Below are 20,364 nucleotides of genomic sequence, written 5' to 3'. Positions count from 1 at the left end.
CCAAAAATTACCAAAATACCTCTGAAACCCAAAAAATTACAAAAATAACCCCGAAACCCAAAAAATAACCAAAATACCCCCGAAACCTTAAAATTACCAAAATACCCCGAAACCTAAAAAATGACCAAAATACCCTTGAAACCCAAAAATGAACAAAATACCTCCGAAACCCAGAAAATGATCAAAATATCCCCGAAACCTTGAAATTACCAAAATAACCCTGAAACTTTAAAATTACCAAAATACCCCCAAAACTTAAAAAATTACCAAAATACCCCTGAAACCTTAAAATTACCAAAATAACCTCGAAACCCAAAAAATGACCAAAATACCCTTGAAACCTAAAAAATTATCAAAATATCCCCAAAACCCAAAAAATGACCAAAATACCCTTGAAACCTAGAAAATGATCAAAAGACCCCCCGAAACCTAAAAATGACCAAAATACCCCTGAAACCTAAAAAATTACCAAAGTACCCCCAAAACCCAAATAATGACCAAAATACCCTCGAAAACCAAAAAATGACCAAAATACCACCGAAACCCAAAAAATGACCAATTACCCTTGAAACCTAAAAAATTACCAAAATACCCCAAAACCCAAAAAATTACCAAAATACCCCTCGAAACCCATAAAATAACCAAAATACCCCCTAATACCCAAAAAATGACCGAACCAATTATAAATTTATTATGGAAGATTTACATTTCTCTTATTTTATTGATTATTAATATAAACATAGTGGTCATCCATAAATTATTGATTATTCTATAAATTGATTATTTTATTCCCAAAAAGCACATACAAACTAAAATATTAGCAAGTTCTGCCAATTAGGTACAAAATTCCTAATGCATAACAACACCCATCAAGATAACTAGACCATAGAAATGGCAATTTATATACACGAAAAATCATAGGCTTAGAAATGTGCTTTGGTGTTCAACATGAAATACAATAAAGTACAAAACTTGTTAGCCTATGTTGCTCCATTTCATGAAATAAAATAAAGTACAAAACTTGTCAGCAACAATGTATCTGACCATCTTAGTCATATTATCCTCCAAAACCCACAAGCCAAAATCCAATAACTAACAACCTTACAAATTGCAAATAGATATTAAAATGCTGCCGATGATAATTGTATTAGAATATATTCTTCGACATAAATAAATCAGAATTCTATTTAATGAGCACAAGAATTACATCTTATATTCTAGTACATATATTCTAGTACAAGAAAAAACAAAATGTAATGAGATAAAAAATGAGCCTGCACAAGAACAAGCAGATAATAGGCCAATCACATTGCAATAAGCAATGGTTTCATTTTAGCATTCCTATCCTTTTCAATAAAACCAATAGATAGTCTTTTATGACTAATAATCAATTATATCCAGTCATCAGTGCCATCGTCACTTGCATAAGACTTCACAGGACTATGAACTTCTGCAAAATCTGCTTCCTGGTCTTTAATAACCACTTCCTTATCCTCCTCAGGTTTTGCTGCCTCCTGCAGACACGTCAAAATATATTATTATTGTACATAAGGGTGCCAAGTAGCATCAGGAGTTGTGGGCATGGCATAACCAAAGAACGATAACACTTTGCTATAAAAGCATTAACCATAACCAGAACTAGCAAATAAGTATGATCATTTCATATTTAAACTTCAAATATCTAAACAGTGCACTAGCACCAGGTCTGTCACAAAGAGCATTTGTATCTTAGCAGAAGATAGAAGAAAAGATTACCAAAATGCTTCCATTAGTTTCTAATAAATAGAAAGTAGAATGTTGCATAAGAGACAGTACAATAAGCCAAATGATCTAAATATAGATTCAAAAACTTTTTGGTTGATTGAAATCAGCAAAATTCAAATGATCTAAATATAGTGCACACTTGCTGAAGTTACAACATTTGGTTACTCAGTACGTAATAAAATTACTTCAGTACTCAAAGACAACAAGCTCAAATTTCTACAACAAAAGCCTAGTTAAACTCCAAAATTTCATCAGCAACCCAACAGTAAACAACTACACATTCCACAACCCATTAGCCACCAAATGAGCAAATAAGCAAACTTATCCCACATTTTCAAAGCAACCAAACAGTAAACCAAAAAAACCAAATTTTAAAACTTTCTAAGCAAATCGTATAGAAAATTCCACCTTGTCAAAGGCAACAGGAACAATCTTCAAGCTCTAGGACTCTTTATCAAACACCCCAAATGCATAACTACAGTGGATTCACCAGAACAGTTAGACCCAACAAAATCCACATTAGAACCAGTTGGGGTTACCACCATCTCAACCGGTGCAAGTAAAAAAATGAGAGAGAGAGATAGAGATTGTGCTCACCTGAGCAAAATACAGCAGCTGAGAGATGGGAGACCAAGAGAAAATCGAATGGAGGCTGAGAAAATTAAGGAAACTGCGAAATCTGAATCGGCACGAACAAGATTAGTAATCAATTCAAAGAAACACAACAAACTTACCGATTAAAACATGATTGGAGGTCGAGAAAATGAAGGAAATTTTGAAAACCCTAGTCTGAGGACTGAGGAGAGAGAGTCGAGAGGCAGAGAGGGGCTGGGTTTTTTTTATTTTTTTATTTTTTTTTTTTAGGGCTGGGTTAAATTTGGGTTTATTGTTTTTGGGTTAAAACGGGTCTCAATGAGTTTCTAGTTAAAATTCAATTTTTACTGAATTTAATTGGATTGATGCTCATTTAATTTAAATAATAGTTGGGTGTGTTTGAGTTTAATTAAAGTGGGTAACTTTGGATGGATAAGTGGGTTTGAGCTTATTTTGCCACCCTTAAGTTTTGAGAGAATTGGGTCCGAAGGTTGAAGAAGAAGAAGAAGAAGAAGAAAGGTTTGGAAGGAAGACGAAGGAGGAGACGAATGAGAGAGATGAGTCATGAGGGTGTGCTGTGGTTGTCACGTTGCCATTTTTACAAAGAGAGAGAGAGAGAGAGAGAGAGTTGAGTTTCTGAATTTTTTTTTCTTAATTAACGTTTTCCAGTTTTTTGAAATTAAGAAATTAAAAAAAAAAAAAATCCAAAACATCATGTCTTGGGAAGTGGACAGTAGCATTTAACAAAAGACTTAATGGAAAATTGGATTAACTATATTTAAAACTTAGAGGACTAAAATAAAAAAACTTAATTTTAGAATACTGAAATGATAAAAGATAAAACTTAAAGAGTTAGTTTTGCATTTTGGTCATAAAAAAACATATAAGGTCCATTCGAGATTCACTTATTTTGTTGAAATTAAAAGCTTTTAATTGAAAATATTATAAATGAAGGTAAAAATTAGCTAAAATAGTACTGTAGGACCCATGAATAGTATCAAAAAATGCAGTGAGAGCTATGAATAATAGTAAAAATAAGCTAAATAATAAAATAAGTTAGCAAAAATAATTTTTGCCAAACGCACATAAATTATGAATATGCATCCTTATAACTTAAAAAAAAAACTACTTCAAATGTAAATTATGAATATGCCATGAGCCTTATAACTCAATTGATTGATATCATTTTATATTTTCATGTCATTTAGGGTGTGTTGGGCAGAGTTGATTTTAAGGATGATGGAAAAAAAAAATAGGGAAAATGATGGAAGAAAATGATGATAGGATTCTGGTGTTTTCTCTCATTCCTACTAAAAAGTTTTCTCTTCAAAATGAGGAGAAAATTTAATGAGAAAAATCTAATAGCTAATGACAAAAATGCCCAAGTGCAAGTTGCACATGCGCTTGTACGTTGCTCTTTTTAATTTTTTTCTATTCCAGTTGTAATAAATGTTTGCCTTATGTTCTCATTCTTTTTTTTTTTTTTTTTTTTACCCTTTTGCTTTCCACTAGATGTTACCTCTTCCTTCTTTTTCTTTTTTTTTTGGACATGATTTTTATTTTTTAATAAATTTGGGTTATTGTATTTTTTTGGTTATTTGTTACTTTTTTGTTTTAATTGGGCATAATTTTTTAAGAAGGGCATATGAGTAAATTTATACAAACTTATTTTTTTTATCCTTCCATTTTTTCACTCCCAACTAAAGAAAAATGAGGGAAATTAAAATTTTTTTTATCGTCCCACTATTTTTTATCCTCTCACCACTTAAGATTTAAATTTCATCTCCATGTTACAGCTATCAAATTATTAAGAAAAAACTGATGTATATATCAAATATTTGATTCTATTCACTCAGTTGTCATATTTGTTAGGGATGTTTTGATTTTACTGCACTCTTTTTCTGATTGGAAATTGGAATGTAATGTTTGGCTCAAACAATTATATTTGTGTAACAGTGTTGCAAAATGTTTGGCAGCATTTGCTGTAAAATGGTGGCAGAGTCTCTGTCATTGGAGGAGACTTCACCCTGCTTAGATGGCTTAATTTCCCTTGATGCATATTTCTCTTGGAGTGTATGTGTTTGTGTGTGTGTATATATATATATATAAGGGAAAAAAAATACCCTGTTTTGTTAAAGTAACTTACAAATCTAAGAAAAATTATTAGATACTCTTAAAATACAATGGTGCTCTTTTTTCTCACATTTATGGTGGGACCCATTAGGAATGTGAGAAAAAGAAACACCATGTTATTGTATTCTAAGAGTACCTACTAATTACTCTTTATCTTTCTATTTTAATGAGTTCTATATTTTAAAGATCAAGTTTGGTTTGATTTTTTTCCTTGTCCTCTTGAGCAATCTAATTATAGTGAGGATTAGTTTTGGAACTGTCAAAATTACTAAAAAGATTTCCCTAAAATGAAATAACATTATAATCGAATAATGAATCTGGAGCATTTCCAAAGAAAATGCTAAAATAATCACCAATAAGGCAATAAGCCATTAGTTTATATAAAAAAATAATAATAATAATAAATTTTTTTAAAAAAACCTTAAAAAGCCTAAGAGCTGGTATTCTTTTTCCAAAAACAATCTCCCATTCAACAAAAATTGAGTATTCCCCTAGAAAGCACGGACATGAGTACGACATGGTAACATGAGAAATTTTTTAAAAATTATAACATGAAATAGTCAATACGACACTGGTATGAAATGTACACGGGTACGACACCCTAAGGTGATAAAGTTTATCCAAATGGGACTTTTGAAGTTCAACATAAGGTGATAAATTTTTTTTTTTAAAAAAAAAATGGGAAGTTCAAATGTGTCAAGGTGTGAGGTAACAGGATTGATTGGTCCCAAACTTGATGGGAAGTACTTAGTGGAAGGTTTTTGAGCTCTGCTCATACTTGAGCTAGGCATTGTCATGGAAAGAGCTTGAACAGCAACTACCATTAGCGTAGCAAGAAGAATTGTTGTATCACTGTGTTCCATGTCATGTCTGTGTCCATGCTTCTTAGGAAATAGCCCTTATTTCCATCAAAAGGATCCGACTTAGAAACATTAGAAGTATCCACAACTAATCTTAGGAAATTGTGAATTATGAATTTTGAATATAATTAAGGTCTACAATTCCAATTAATTTAATATTTTCTAGAGACAAGTTTTCAAGTAGTTCCACTAAATCAGCACCTGCTTATTTTCTTACCCTATATTCTGCATATCCCATTTGTTGAATACACAAACCAGAATCGCAATCAACACACTATAGTACAGCCCCAATAGCTGGTATATATGAGAGCAACATGGAAATTTTAAGCTTGGGTATCCAAGCAAATTGAGTGAGATTCATTTTATACATTTATACCTGGAATTGAGATATTTGGATATACGCATTTGCTCATATTATTCATTATGTATGGACATCGCACATTTGCTCATGGCATTACTATGTTTCTTCATCAATGACTATGTACCTATTCCAATTAAGAGAAATATAAACGTCATACACATCTTCTAGCAAGTAATTATCTCCGGCACTGCTTTTTTGAGTCAGGAGTTGAATGAACCTGTGCTTTCATTCCATAAGTCTTCAGTTGAAAGTTTTCGAAGGCCTCAGACACTGCTTCCACCTGTATGTAACATTTGCATATAATTCATGGTCATAAAGAAATGTCCTAACCATATAAATGACTTAGCAAAATCAATGTCTTATTTTCCACAAACCAGTTCAGGCTTCTTAGAGTACACCCTCACTATCATATCTTGGTAAAATGCAGGCAGCAAGTGGCTGATGCAATCATCTTGGATTGAGAACATCTCATTGCTGTCATAATCCTGGCAAAAGTCAAGCTGTTAATTCTCACAATGTGTAAGTAATATTATTTTCACTAAAAAAAACTGTTCATGAATTATTAGTTAAACCAATTCAGCTTCAAGAAGGATTAAAATTTAAAAGCAGTGCCTTTAATTAAATTGGGATTCGTTGTCAGTACATCAAGCAGGTGGCATTTAGCAGAATTACTGTTGATTTCTAAAGCATAAGCTGTAAGTCTTAGTTAACCAACATTGTAAGCACTTTTTGTATGAGGTTTTCTGCCTTCTACCTTGGAAATATAGTTGACCATGTAGTTAACATGATACTGATTTATTCAATTAACGGTTTTTAGGTTGTAATTTAATTCATCAAGGATTTTGCAAACGACATCAGTAAATTCACCATGTACTCAGGTTTAAGTAAATAATTTTCTAAGCATAAATAGTCCTGATTCCGGATATTCAATCTTATGCTAAAGTTGAAGGCTACCCTCTATATCACTGAGTTTGAATTCAACATATGCTAACCTGCAGCATTATGATTAAAATATTCCATAAAAATTGGGGAAAAAAAAATCAATGATAAGCAAAAATATTATTAAAAAAAAAAAAATCCTGATTGAGAAGTGATCCGATCTCAGTACCTTGAAGAATTTGATGCTGGATGAGGAGAAACATGGTAAAATCATACATCTTTTTTGGACCTGGGAGCAAATGATATCTTGGGGAGTGATCGTTTGGAAGTGCTCCATTTTGTCCATTGGGACAGAGAACTCATTGAAGAACTGAGAAACATATCAAGTCGATAAAATTATATTGACTTTACGGTAGATATTATCCAAGATTTACTCTAGGAGAAGTTAAAGATTTTGAGACATGAAGAATTTCAAACATTACTACCTCTTCCCCATCTTGCAATTGTAATAAGATACCTGATATAGCTCCCTTCTTCGAATGCGTTGGATAATGTCTCTTGCTTCCTTGAGAGCTTGTACGTCAGAAATTTCAATGATTTTTAAGATTGAGTCGTCTAACTGCACTTTCAGAGAGACTATGTCAGTGCTGTAAAGTAAAACCTAGAAGTTTCATGATAATGTGTAAAGTTCAAACCTTCCAAAATCCTGCCGGTTGATGAATTGAGGATGCAATGTCAAGCTAATCATTTGATTTTAACAGAGCATCAACAACCATGGGATGAGTTCTATTGCCTGACAAAAGATCACTGTCAAATTTAATGCATTAAGTGTTCAAATGCAGATTAAAGACATCTATACTGGAACTCTTATTATGAAGATTTGCATGTGACACATAAGTGAATTTGGTGCACGGTTGTTCAACATATCCGAACACTGATGGTACGTCTGCAAGCACAATACTCCAATTGAGCTGAAATCAAAGTCTAAGAGTACAGCTTCAATTTATGTTTTCCGTGCAATTTTTGCGTGTGCAACAAAATATGTAACAAGTATATTTCAAAGTCTGAAAGTAACAATTTCAAGTCACGTTTTCAATGCAATTTTCGCATCTGTACAACAAGATGTGTGTAACAAGTATTTCCTAAAGCGTAAGTCAAAGACTAAAATAAATAAATAAATGAATAAAAGGATTGTTGAAAGTTTGACCAAGTGAGAGATTGCGGATGGGTATGAAATTTTGAGCATGATGCTGCAATGAGATTATCAAACTCCGACCAGATTTGGTGGGTGTACGTATAAAATGAGATGCCAACTTCCTTTAGCTACGTCATTTTGAATATTTTGTGATTTTCACACAAACTCATGGAGCATAGAGTAAAACATTTTTGTTAATAAATATATTAATTGGACTTCGCTCGAAGGCAAGCATTTAGCATATCGAGATGCTCAAAATTATATTCATAAAATCGGAGTGAGGTAAAAAAACAATATATAACAAATTAAACCTCTCAACTATGTAAATAGAATGATATTATATTTGAGCTTTAATATAAGTTAATAAATTACTTTGTTATTATTAATATTTTTTTTCAAACTCAGCCCAGGGTTTAATTTGTTATATCTTTAAACTATTGTGTTTAAAATGAAAAATTTTCAATATATATTGTATCTTCTCACAAAAATATTTACCTGTGGAAGACCTATAATTTGAGTAAATGAATAATATTGCACTTACGCGAGGATTTACCTGAAACTCAGTAAAGAAGGGAATACTTTTTTTATTTTTTGAGAATCAAGAAGAGAATACCTTAAATTACCCAACAAACTCATATTCTGGAACTGTTGAATAAAAAGAATGAAAGCCCACGTAATGGTTGAATCTACTCCAACATCTCGTTCTAACATGTCAAGCATAATTTTGCTTGACTATGACAGAAGTAAACTTTCATCAGGAAGATAATCGATCTTTAAGTGAGTAATGCTATTTTTACAAACTATTGATTTTGCAAATTCTTACTGGTTTTTATTTGGTCCACGAACATCACTTTTTAACTTACCAATAACAACTCACTAAATTAGCATTTTATAAAATAATTTATGACTTTAGCTATATATGTGTGTGTATATATATTTATATTAATTTATGGGACTTGCTTACATATTTGATTTGAAGATAATGATAATAGGAAAGAAAATATGACTAATAATATCAACTTAATCAAGACTACAAACATGGTAATGGCCCTACGATTCAATCCTTGGATTATAACATTAGTATTCCAAACAGCCTAAAACATGGTTTCTAGCAGCAACCACAAACTTATATTGGCATGAAAAGAGAACCTACCTTATAGCCTTAAACAACTGCCAATAGTCTCCCATACAACCCATTTCATTTTTAATTCAGGAGTCTCAAAGAAAAGAAGCAGACAACTAAGATAGCTTTGCTCAGTTGTACATCTCCAGAAGAAGATGATATGTGGTCATCTATAAAGAAGTGTGAAATCTCAATTCCCTTTCCCACCTGGAAACCAAAAAAGAATTCCTGTTGCTCCTACAATCCTCTTACTCAAACCCCTATAATGCTGAAGATGCCAGTTGGGGGTCTGTTCACGAGAACTGAGAATGTCACAGTGGAGAGTCGAGACATAAGCTGAAGTCTATCTTGCCCTGTAACCAAATCTATTAAAAACACAGAAATTTGACAAATGTCACATCTCCCGTACGTAAACATAAAATAAAAACAAAAGAGAGCATCCAAAATCCAAATCCAAATCAACATTCACGTATCACAAGTTCCAATTTGCCGTTCTTCTCAATAGACCCATTTTACTGGCTATCATTGTGTTCTTATTTTGAAAAAGATATTAAAAAAATAATAAATCAAGAAAAAAGCTAACATATGAAAAAAAATTTTTCCCTCCCAAACTTTCAAAGGTAAGAAAAGTTAGTTTCACACAGTAGTGAAGTAATTTGTATATGTTTGAAATTTTACAAATTCTTCTCTATATGTGTGTGTGTATATATATATATATATATATATTGTAATTATTAATGAATTTCATTATATATATAAAGAAATTCATTAACAATTACAAATAACTGTACATTGGAGGCATTTAAGCTTTGTACACAGGGTGGAGACTCCTCCAATTACATGTAATCCCCACCAAATTTAAAGCAAATGACAAATGATTATAATCCATACTATTATATCCAGGAAAAAAAAAAGTTTCAGACCATTTTATGATGCTATACTATTTCTTACTTATCACCGAATTTTGCGGATCCATTACTCCTAGGTTGGTAGATTGCACAAATTATCTATTTTCTGAAGTTCCCAATGTTGCTTAAATTTTGTTAGTATCAGTGTAAGACTTGTGCACATTATCAAAAAAAAAAGTGCAAATACTTGTGCAAAGTTCAAACCAGAAATCTAAGTCATATGCTTAAAAGACTATTCCATAATTATGTTCATTATAATATTTTTCAACAAGCTAATAAGACCTATAAGCATATGTAAATGAGTTGATGTGCTGCAGCAAATTTTAGACTTCCTAACACAATTCATGTTTCATTAACTCCAAATACAAATACAAATCTCCCTCTTCCCTCATTAAGCTTGAAAATGACTTATGTGCAAGTCCTTTCACTGTCTCCAAAGTAGGCTTCCTAAATTTTCTTCCATAACCCATTTCCTATCTAATGCACTTTTCCATTCCATTTCACTTCTTCCACGCAACTTGGCACCAATTATTGATAGAGCTCATGGAAGGCCTTTGGCATAAAATATAACCTGATTAGTAAGTTTTGAATAATCTTCCTCGGGTTTGTTTTTATGAAGGCATGCATACTAAATAGTTCAAGAGCTTCATGATCATCTAATCCCTTAACCTTGTAAGTCGAATGGCGTATTCTTAAAGTTTGTAACAAATGCTTATTGCTTGTTGTTATAATTATTTGACTTCCAGAAGCAAGCCAATCACATCCTCCAATCAATCTTTCTATTTGGTATAATTTATCCACATCATCAAGAATTAGAAGAATTCTTTTATTGCGAAGTATGTTCTCTATCGCAATGGTTCCTTTCAATTCACTGCACACCTTCAGTTGTCCATTCATCCCTAGGGTCTCACAAAGAAGTATCTCTTGTAGTTGGATAATGCCATCAAATGTCCCTGACTTGTCTCTAACATTTTCCAAAAAGTTACGTCCTTCAAAATGATCTAATATTTTGTTATAAACAGCTTTTGCAATGGTTGTTTTACCCACTCCACCAGGGCCATACATACCTAACATACAAACATCATCTCACCCAATTTCTAATTGCAATATTATGGCCTCTACGTGAGAATTTATTCCAATAGGGTATTGAGCAACAAATAATGGCATCTGATTTAATTTAAAATTTGAGATCTCTTCAACAATTTCTTGGATAAATTCAAATTCGGTACAACTGTCATTCACAAAGCATACAAGACGTATAAATAGTTAAATTATAAAATTGAAGTATGAACCTGAACTAAATTCAAGATGTTCAATTTGAGCATTACAATTTACAATTTACAATTTGGCTTATTTTACTTTAAAATAAATTAGGCAAAAGTACAAAAATACCTATAAGGTAAGAAAAGTTAGTTTCACACAGTAGTGAAGTAATTTGTATATGTTTGAAATTTTACAAATTCTTCTCTATGTGTGTGTGTGTATATATATATATATATTGTAATTAATAATGAATTTCTTTATATATATAAAGAAATTCATTAACAATTACAAATAACTGTACATTGGAGGCATTTAAGCTTTGTACACAGGGTGGAGTCTCCTCCCATTACAAGTAATCCCCACCAAATTTAAAGCAAATGACAGATGATTCTAATCCATACTATTATATCCTAGAAAAAAAAAGTTTTAGACCATTTTATGATGCTATACCATTTCTTACTTATCACCGAATTTTGCGGATCCATTACTCCTAGGTTGGTGGATTGCACAAATTATCTATTTTCTGAAGTTCCCAGACTTGTGCACATTATCAAAAATAAAAAGTGCAATACTTGTGCAAAGTTCAAACCAGAAATCTATGTCATATGCTTAAAAGACTATTCCATAATTATGTTCATTATAATATTCTTCAACAAGCGAATAAGACCTATAAGCATATGTAAATGAGTTGATGTGCTGCAGTAAATTTTAGACTTCCTAACACAATTCATGTTTCATTAACTCCAAATACAAATACAAATCTCCCTCTTCCCTCATTAAGCTTGAAAATGACTTATGTGCAAGTCCTTTCACTGTCTCCAAAGTAGGCTTCCTAAATTTTCTTCCATAACCCATTTCCTATCTCATTGAGTCCCACATAGGGTGTTTACTAAATGGATCTTGGGTTTATAAGTGATTATGAGGACCCTATTTACAACTAGACTAGTCGTTTTGGCTAATAAGCGCAAATGTGGCTAGCACTTTCCATTGGTTGTTAAAATAATTATCCACATAGTGTAATTCAAGCTTCAAGCTACAATTTTCAAACAAAAATCTATTCAATCCTAGTTGGCATCTATCATACAACAGGTTGACATCTCCTTTCTGGGGCTCTTTTTCTATTATATAGTCAAGAACAGAGGATTTGGCCAAAGAGTACTATAAACCAGAAAGGAATTATCAAATAAAAATCTATTCAATCCAAGTTGGCATCTATCATACAACAGGTTGACATCTCCTTTTTGGGGCTCTTTTCCTATTATATAGTCAAGAAAAGAGGAGTTGGCCAAAGAGTACTCTAAACCAGAAAGGGAAATGGGTGTGTGGGAGGAGGAAAACAATGGGATGATTAAAAGGCATGAATTAGTTGCAAGCAAATAAAAAGTGTGGCTTATGCATACAATCTCCAACATTCTAAAATTGTGGTAGTTAGTTTTAGAAGAAACGAGACAGGAAGCTCCCATACTTTTGAGATCTACATATGCAATTTAAGAGAAAATTAGGGCCATATCAATTAAACAAATCTACTTACAATTATTCCTGTAAAAATAAAACAACCCAAACTTGCAGATAGAATTCCATAATATCTTCAAGTGAAAATAGAAGTCATAATGATGTCTATAGTTCTAGTTCCAAATTGCTAGCATTTTCTTTCATCACCTTTTTCTGTTGCTTGTTTCATTCGGTATTTTAGACATTTTTTTAGGGGGTGGGGAGGAGGGGAAGGGGATTGTTAGAGAAGACTAAAATGCTTCAAGATTAAACAAAGAAACTAGTATTTCTTTTGTTGAGCTACAATTCATTTAAGTGCTAGAGATCATAAGAGACTATAATAATTTCTAAAGTTCTAGTTCCAAATTGCAGAACTTTTTCTGTTACTTATTTTTTTTGGGGACTTAAGGAAAGAATTTTGGGGAGATGTTAGACATATTCATAGTGGCTTTAATTAATGAATTGAATTTAGGATAACATCAAATGAAAATGTATATGCATTTATAGACTGATTATTTAACCAACTTCATACACCTATGTATGAAAACCAATGGAGTCAGGATTAAGCAGAGAAAAGAAAATAAATCCTTAGTTCAAGTCCTCAGCCTGATAAAACTCTCCTCCACTAAGCCTTAAACCTTTAAAATAAATAAATAAATAAAACACTTAGTTCAAGTCCTCAGCCTGTAAAGATATATAGAGACTTTGGCATTAAAAAATCAAGAGTGAGAGGATCAAATAAATGCCTATAAAGAAAAAAACAATTGGGCAGCAGGTTAGAGTAAGAAGAAGAATAGACATCAAAACAGAGGAAACCAAAACAGAATACTTTAAAAAAAAAAATCCTTAGTTCGGAGTCTTGAAGTTTGAATAAAAAGAAAGGGCTAACCAAGATCTTAAGCAGAAAATGTACTAAAAACAACTCCAAGAAGCAAAAAACTAAAAAACAAAACTGACTAAAAACAAAATTGTTAGTATGGAGTCTGTAAAGTTTGAATAAAAGAAGGGCTAGCCATGAGTTTTAACTTCTAAGGCAACATCTTAAGCAGAAAATGTATTAAAAACATGTCCAACAAGTAAAAAACCGACCCACGCATAAGATTTCTCGCTCGGTAGAAGCATTGTTGCATGTTTATTTGAATACCTTGCAAAGCAATAAACCATGTGATTATATATATTGTACAAATACGATAACATGAATCTTCTAACAGAACATGATATAGAATTTTCTTCAAACAAATGATGATACATAATTAGTATGTCTCAAGAAGTTGTACTTGTGAAAGTACAACCAAGATAAAAATAAATACTAGTACACTACACACAAACAATTGGAGGGAAATCAGCATTGGAAAATGGTTCAAACCATGCAGAAGTCTAGGCAGGTGATCATAGCAATAAGGCCTCAGGTGGCCTTTTTTTCATTATCACAATCACCTAATTCATCTGCATGTTAAGACAATTAAAATCATAAAATTGTATTAAAAAAAAAAGAACCATTATTTTCCCCCTTTTTTGAAGGAAGCAAAATCTATTAGTAAGATTTTTTGTTATTCCTAATAAATAAATGCTTACTTCTGCCAAATTGGGCAGGCCTCAGCTGCCAAATACCACTCTTCACCTTCAAAATCCCATAAAAAATGTGCTCACCTAATTATACCAAAAATTCAAATTCAGTACAAGTGATCTCTATACTATGACAAAGTAGATGTTGATCTTCATCAATATAAATTATAATATTCATCTTGGATTTACTTGTCCACTAAACAGAACAATTTAATGCTTTTTTTTTCTAGAATAATTTCGAAAACTTCTTGGCCCATAAATGGAATAAAACTCTGCAACAGATCAAATTACTAGTTTCTTTTATAAATTCTGTTATTTTCTTTGCATTAATATATCCTTTCAAATTGGCTTAGTACCCCTTTATTAATGAGCACATTAATTTATTAAAAAAGAACGAGAAATGACAAAGATGCAAATCAAACAATACAACTAAAGAGGGAGACATACTTTGGCATTCAACAAAGATGATGCAAAATAAAAACAATTTCAATGTAATAACAATACCTTGCCATGTTTCCTCAATATTTGATCAAGAGGTTCTCATTTTCTTCTACTATGGATATGGGTTGAAGCTAGAATCATAGTTTGCAGACGAATCGGCCATTGTAGAGGAAGCCAAATCAAACCCAACTCCAACAGTTGAGTCAAATCCCAAAACCAAGTCAGACCCATTTGAGTCATATGGGCAATTGATGACAAAACCAAATCACAGCCATCATTGCTTTAATACACTGAAGATGGTCAAACTAGAAGTGGAGAAAGGAGATATTAAAGGTGCAAGCTCAGTGTCAACTCTCATCAGAGCTATCATCAACATTTTCAGAGTAGTTAGAGTTGTCATCAACATTTTTACAGTTGTCATCGATGATAACAGAATTTGGTGGATGACAAATGCATTCTGCATGTACCCCCATCCTTGCAATCACAGGAGCAAATTTTCCGTTTTTACTTTTCCACCAAGAGATTTTACATGAAAACTCAACAAGATTCCAATCACCTTGCATCATGTTTCCCAAATACTGCTGTAATTTGCTATCAGAATCACCGTAAAACCACAGATGATCACACTTCAGAGGACTGAACCACCTCGAAAACGTGAAAGATTGCGTATGACCGTTGGTGAAAATGTTGACATCACAACCCCAACTGATTAGATCATCATGTACAGAACCGTACTTATCATTATTAGCATAACTGTCCTTCAACGGAACTAGATGAAAAGCTAAACAAACCGCAATTGTTGGAACTTTAGGACCAATCCAAAATGATATGGAACTTTCAATACTTTGATGGTTGAACCACTTTGGAATCTTCTTTCCTGTTACTGCAATATGATATGACTCTACACAATCCTTTATAGAATCCATCAGAAATGCATGTAGACTGTATGGGGGCTTGGAGAAGGAGAGTAAACAATCAATCCTGGAAGAGGAATCAATCTTGGAAGAGTAATCAATCTGATGTGATAATATGTTGTCTTCATATTTTGTATTTTGTGGAAGCTCTAACTTTCTTCTAAACTGTATGCAATTTGGAAATTAGAGAAATTGAAATTTAGCAAATCCAATAATGTATTTGCAAAGGTAACCAAATTTGTTTCTATTATTACTTTGAGAAAGAGAGAGAGGGGTACCTGAAGGAATAATTTTCTTACAGATTTTGAACTCAACGAAATGCAATTTGTTGCGTGTACTTCTCTTATACTTTCTGGAAGCTTTGGAATTTTCTGAAGGAACTTGGAATTCCTAATTAGAAGAGATTGTAATCTATTGAATTTGACAATGCTTTCTTGGAGGCTCCAATCTTCTCTCCCCGATAATAAACATTTCTTTGAGGGGGTGAAACAAGAAGTCAACTTTTTTATAAAATTCAACCTCAGAATACCATAATTTGACAAATATAGTTGCAAATGGTCATAATCATAAAGCTTGAGTATGCGAAGATGTTGCAATTGATCGATGCTTCTTGGAAGATGGCACAAATTGAAACAAGAAGTTAGATCTAATCGCTCAAGCCCAGTGAGATTCCTAAATGATGGAGGAAGCTCTCTAATGGAAGTGTATGCCAAACATAGATACTTTAAATTTTTCATTTCTTGTGGAATATCGGGCAAGCTCTTAACCCTTATGCACCAATGAAGATTTAAAAGTTTAAGAGACTTTATTGAGATGTAGCTTGGAAGGATTCGAAGTTTAAAGCAATCCTCGAGATCTAAGCCTTCAAGCTTAGCAAGACATCCAACAGATTCATGAACCTCGACTAATTTTTTACATTCACTAAGATTCAATTCTTTTATATTTGGGGCGGCACTCAATAAGTTCGGTAAATTTGTAATGTATTTACAAGAACTGAAATTCATATATGTCAAGCTTTTGCATTGTATCCTCTGTAGGGAAAAAAAATAAATCAAAATTTAACTTGAACAAATGTTAAAATATAGTTCAATGAAGTTATATAATAATTTATAGATAAATAAAAATAATTATACCTCGAAAATCTTGTCCAATATAACGGGACTTTGTGGCATGTTAAGTACAACAAGGTTGTGAGGATGAAAATTGGATGGTAAGGAAGATGAAGGAAATCTAGACCAATCAAGCACCCTTAATCCATCAGGAAGATATTCGAGATCTCCACAAGTGTCAACATTACTAACCAAAAGGAACTTGAGATTTCCCATCTTCTCAAAACAGTTAGCTTTTAGTTGCAACTTTGTTGGTTCAGGTGAGATTATTATTATGCCTCGAATGCTATCAGATCCCTAATTGGACAAAACATTTAGTGAATCACATCAAACAAAAGAATTCACTAACTATTAAATTTTAACCACGTTGACAAACGTGAATTTTGTTTCAAAAACAAAGAAAAAAAAATTATATCAAGGAAAAAAAGTAAAAAGTTGAATGAAACGAAGTTATACCTTATTTTCCGTTAGTACTTCAAAACCATCCTCATAACACCATAGTCTACTACGTAATCCGGGTATTTGTGGTGATTCCTGTCGAACAATCTCTCTACCCATTTATTGTAGCAAGTCATGTATCCATAATTTGTTAAATTGATCAACAGTTATGAGACACTTGTCTATAAGATTTTTAATACCAATAACTGGGTATAGATTGCAAGAATTTAGTATATCTACAACATAATCATTGTAAAGACCCATGAAGAAACATGCAAGATCAAGAAAAATATCTTGCTCCATTTCATCCAATCCTTGATAACTTACTTGGAGTACTTTTTGAATATCTTTGTCAGGAATCATTTCGTATTTATCTAATGCACTTTTCCATTCCGTTTCACTTCTTCCACACAAATTGGCACCAATTATTTTTAGAGCTAATGGAAGGCCCTTGGCATAGCATATAACCTGATTAGTAAGTTTTGAATAATCTTCCTCGGGTTTGTTTTTATAAAAGGCATGCATACTAAATAGTTCAAGAGCTTCATGATCATCTAATTCCTTAACCTTGTAAGTCGAATGACATATTCTTAAAGTTTGTAAGAAATGTTTATTTCTTGTTGTTATAATTATTCGACTTCCAGAAGCAAGCCAATCAAATCTTCCAATCAATCTTTCTATTTGGTATAATTTATCCACATCATCAAGAATTAGAAGAATTCTTTTATGGCAAAGTATATTCTCTATCGCAATGGTTCCTTTCGATTCATTGCCCACCTTCAGTTGTCCATTCATCCCTAGGGTCTCACGAAGAAGTATCTCTTGTAGTTGGATAATGCCATCAAATGTCCCTAACTTGTCTCTAACATTTTCCAAAAAACTGCTTCCCTCGAAATGATCTAATATTTTGTTATAAACAGCTTTTGCAATGGTTGTTTTACCCACTCCACCAAGGCCATACATACCTAACATACGAACATCATTTGACCCAATTTCTAATTGCAATATTATGGCCTCTACACGAGAATTTATTCCAGTGGGGTATTGAGCAACAAATAATGGCATCTGATTTAATTTAAAATTTGAGATCTCTTCAACAATTTCTTGGATAAATTCAACTTCAGTGCAACTGTCATTCACAAAGCATACAAGACATATAAATAGTTAAATTATAAAATTGAAGTATGAACCGGAACTAAATTCAAGATGTTCAATTTGAGCGTTACAATTTACATCTACAATTTTTTTTTTTAAGTAAGCCTACTGTAATTTATAGATCTAAGAACTATAACTTTATTAGGATTTTTTCTAATTATTGTTTTCTAGGAAATTAGCTTTAGGTTTTTGGCAAGAATTCACATGGAAAATCCAGTTAGATGAGGGGCACAAACTTATTGAAATCCCACTTATAATACTTGAACAAAATTACTAAGAATTTCTTCTAAAAAAATTTTAAACCATAAATTAGAGAAAATCCTTATTATTTGGTTAGATAATCTAATATTATGTTTTACTTTAAAAAAATTTTGGGTAAAATCTAATACCATGTTATCTTATTTTTACTATTGACCCATAGCAGCCTTAGTAGAAGATATGACCCCAAAAAAATCCATAATTTGGAAAACTTAAAAAAGGAAATGGACAGCCATCAAATAGAAGTTGTTTAACAATAAAATCTATTGGTCATTACAAAACCATTAAAACTTTTCTTTTATGAGAAAATCATTGGAACTTGTAAGAGCATAAAAGTAGGGGTGGCAATTCGTGTTCGCGTGTCGAGTTCGTGTCATGTCAAGTCATGAGTATTCGACTACATAACTCAACACTAACCCGACATGTTTATTAAACAGGTCAAGATTCCTCAATCCTAACACGACCCATTTATTAAATGGGTCAGTCGTGTCGACCTGTTTATCAAATTTTATCAAAATGAAAAATAATAATTAATGAAAAAACAAAAAAATAAATATTTTTAATATAAAATTCAGAACTAACGAGTAACTGCATCACAAATAATCATCCAAAATTAAAGCATATCCCAATATCACAAATAATCAATCACAATATGTCAAAGAAAATAAATCACAACAACTAATAAGTTTATATACCAAGAGTTTGAAGGGTATATTGGTAAAATATCATTTAATTAAACAGGTTAGACGGGTCAAACGGGTTCTATGTGTTCAACACTAACCCAACCCATTTATTAAACGGGTTAGCCATGTCAACCCAAATATGACACGAACCCGTTAAGCCTCAACCCATAACCTGCTAATTTCGTGTCGTGTCGTGTCGGGTTCGCGGGTCGTGTCAAATTTTGTCACCCCTACATAAAAGTGGTCATTAAATATAGGAACATACTCATGCTTGTAATGCCAACCAGATATATTCGCAGCTTCACATAAAGCTTTCCTCCAACTCTGCAACTTCTTGTTATCCTTTAATTTTGTTTTATGTTTAGATAATGTGTTTCCATACTTTCCTTTTTGGTTGCGAACTTCTGATGGATCTACGTTGTAAAAAACCGGTCGCACTAATTGGTCATTATTCTTGCACTCAACAATTTTAGCAAGTTCATCCAAGCACCATGTGGATGATGCATAGTTTTCAGAGAATACAATTATCGAAATCCTTGAGTTTTCAATGGTTTTGAGTAGACTTGCAGAAATTTCTTTCCCTCTTTGAAGGCTATCATCAATAAATGTGTTAATACCCCTTTGACACAACGCTTTATACAAATGGCTTATAAAACCATTACGGGTATCTTCACCTCTGAAACTCAAGAAGACATCAAATTTATTAGGATGGTGGGTGAAAGAAGAAGATGAGGCTCCTTCATTGGTGACAAGAGCCATCAAGATTTTTGAACAAACAATTGTAAAGATCTAAAAGGAGGAGAAAGAAAACTGTGAAGGGGTTGTCAATATAATTCAAGAAAGTGAATGACAAATTAGGAAGAGGGTGAATGCAAGCAAGAGTATCCTTTAAAGGTGGCTTGCTTTGGGTGTGACCAGCAACTCTTTGAATTTTTAAGTGCCATATTGATGCTTTTTACATTGCTTTTGGTGTGACCAATAACTCTTTGAACTTTCCAAGAACCACACTGATGCCTTTTTCATTTTCATTGCAATATCATGCAAGTTTCCGTGTGAAACCTAAAATAAATCTTTGAACTTTCTTTGTGGTCAAATGGAATGGAAATTTCGTATATTATTAGTCAATCAAAAGTGAGATGTAATATCTATGAAACACTTCCCACTTTCCATAATAGTTCATTTTCTGGAGTTGAGAAAAAAAAAACCATTTTCTATTTTAGAATTTTGGA

The 20,364-nt window shown here is 32.4% G+C and overlaps 1 long non-coding RNA gene and 1 pseudogene across 1 annotated transcript; both read right to left on the bottom strand.

The window, feature by feature from the left end:
- Positions 1-1,377: 1,377 nt before the first annotated feature.
- Positions 1,378-2,500, bottom strand: LOC142629345 (uncharacterized). The gene is made up of 3 exons (XR_012843037.1): positions 2,362-2,500; positions 2,173-2,239; positions 1,378-1,514 (listed from the first exon to the last, which is right to left on the bottom strand). It is a non-coding gene; the product is annotated as an uncharacterized LOC142629345 (long non-coding RNA).
- Positions 2,501-5,964: 3,464 nt separating this feature from the next.
- Positions 5,965-20,039, bottom strand: LOC142627733 (TMV resistance protein N-like; annotated as a pseudogene).
- Positions 20,040-20,364: the final 325 nt, after the last annotated feature.

This window comes from Castanea sativa, chromosome 3 (assembly GCF_040712315.1).
Source record: "Castanea sativa cultivar Marrone di Chiusa Pesio chromosome 3, ASM4071231v1".
Lineage (NCBI taxonomy): Eukaryota > Viridiplantae > Streptophyta > Magnoliopsida > Fagales > Fagaceae > Castanea > Castanea sativa.
The sequence above is the reverse complement of the archived record's forward strand: the minus strand, read 5'-3'. Positions and strand labels throughout refer to the sequence as shown.